Source organism: Penaeus monodon, chromosome 13 (assembly GCF_015228065.2).
Source record: "Penaeus monodon isolate SGIC_2016 chromosome 13, NSTDA_Pmon_1, whole genome shotgun sequence".
In the NCBI taxonomy this organism is placed as follows: domain Eukaryota; kingdom Metazoa; phylum Arthropoda; class Malacostraca; order Decapoda; family Penaeidae; genus Penaeus; species Penaeus monodon.
Window position 1 is genome coordinate 50,028,509 of NC_051398.1, and position 2,500 is coordinate 50,031,008.

Consider the following 2,500-nt stretch of genomic DNA (forward strand, 5'->3'; position numbering starts at 1 on the left):
AATATTGATGTTCATTTTGTTCACAAAGCCTGATACTCAGTGCACTGTACAGTACTATGCTTGGTATTGTAAATAATATATATATATATATAGAATTTATAATATGTAAATATCATGAAATATTTTCTGTTGGCCATTTTGTAGTCAACATGATCTACTGTAATCTCTCTTCCCTCCTGTAATATTTACAAATATGACTCTAGTTTCCTCTCGTTGTGAGTGTTATGTGATAGCTGTGAATATTCATGTTTCCACATAGTTGTTGCCTTTCATTTCATGACAGTTTAAATATGTGATGTAAGATACCAGCTCCTGATGCAGGGTCAGTCTCTTCTCACTTTGAGTTTTAACTTTGTTTCCGATGTTGTGATTTTTTGGTTTGTATTTCATACTTCATGCAGACATTTTTGTTCATTTTCATTTTACACATCTTGCAACTGTGGAAAATGCATGTTATCTTAATGCATAAAAGGAAGAGAGGACTTTAATCAGAGTATTAGGAAATCTTTGTTCAGGATTATGTCTGCTTCGTTCCATAAACTGAAAATTCGGGTCTTTTTTATCTGATTGTTTTTGAAGGCATTAAATATCAGTGTAGTACTGTAGCTAATCTTTACAGGTTTATTCTTCTCTGTGATATCTGTATTTTTCTTTCCATCTCTCTCTCTTTTATTTCCTTCCTTTTATTGTATGTTTTATTAATGCATCAAAATTTCAGATTCCTAGAACTTAGAAATCTGAGCTTCATCATATCTGAACTTTTAGGAGTTGCATGGACATCCTTTCATATCATTTGATTGTGATAGACCAGTGACTGGCCATATCCAAGGCCACATTTTACGATAATGTTTGTATCTTTAATAATTCATTTCAGATGATCATTCTAGTTATTAGTGTCATAGAAGGCATTAAATAAGTATGCTGAGACATATTCAGCTAGTCATATTATCTCTTCTGATTTAAAACACTTGCTGTAGGAAAAAGGTTGTATGTATACTTAAAATTTGTGGAGAGATTGGTGATTACAATGATTGCTTAGTGGGTTTTGTGATATACCTGTGCTGTTCAGAGTCCTTTAGCCTTGAATGGGTACCTGTCAAATATGATTTAAGAAATTTTACTTTTGATGTATTTTTAAACAGGTCAGACTTGTACTTTTCATTTCTTTAGCAGATAATACAGAAGGATTTCCGCTTACCAGAATAAAATTAAAGATTCATTAATGTATGTTTTCCACATACCTTTACAGTGAATACATATTGATATACACACCACACACATGGGTACCCCCCCCACACACACATACGTACCCCCCCCCCCACACACACATACGTACCCCCCCACACACACACATACACATCCTCATACACCTCCCCCCCACACACACGTACACATCCACATCCACATCCACATCCACATCCACATCCACATCCACACACACACACACACACACACACACACACACACACACACACACACACACACACACACACACACACACACACACACACACACACACACACACACACACACACACACACCACACACACACACACACACACACACACACACCACACACACACACACACACACACACACACACACACACACACACACCACACACAACATACAAACACACTGTATGAACAGAGAATCTGAGCCAGTGTAATAGAGTGTTGATACTAAAAGCAATGAATTTTAGATATTTATATATTACCTGTTCCTTCCAGGAACATCTGGAAAATTGAGAAAACTGACCACAGATTGATTTAATTAAAATGAATGCTTTTCCCTTGTAATTGATGACTTGATATAGGAACCTCTTCAATGTTCAACTCTAATCAGCAGTCAGTTTCTTGAAGCAGAGTTGTGAATAAAATCTTGGACTGATGTTATCTGTCTTTTTGTGATCATTCACAGGTATTTCATGAAGGAAGGAATGCAGTAGGCAATTGCTGCTTCTGTTATATTATGCTGGTATTTACAGGTCAATGGCATGGATATTATAAACTTAAAGTGTAATGTTGCAGCAGTAGTGCTTATTTACTGTTCTCATTTATAACCTTGGTAATAGAACATCATTCACCAGATAACAATATTAAGGTATGTGTTTTTGTATGCATTATCAGTAACTCTGCTTCTGTTAATATTAATTTTCAGTATTCTGTATGAGGAGATGGCTCCTTGTAAATTGCGCAGTTCAAGGTGATAAAGTGATTTTAAAGATTGTCACAAAATTGCTAAATGGTTTGATTTGATTGTGCTAAAGGAAAAAGCAGTGGAAAAATAGAGAATCAGTTAGATATACAAAGCAAACTAAGCAAGAGTACAGTGACCAGTGCAGATGTGGAAGCCCCTCTTGTGATATTATCTCTGATTTGTACAGCTTCAAGCAGGAAAGGTGAATTTGTTTCCTGAAATAAGTATGCTGCTTATGACAGTGTGTCTACTATACTTTTCAGAAAATGTTTCACTGGCTTGGTGAGTATTGCCTTATGTG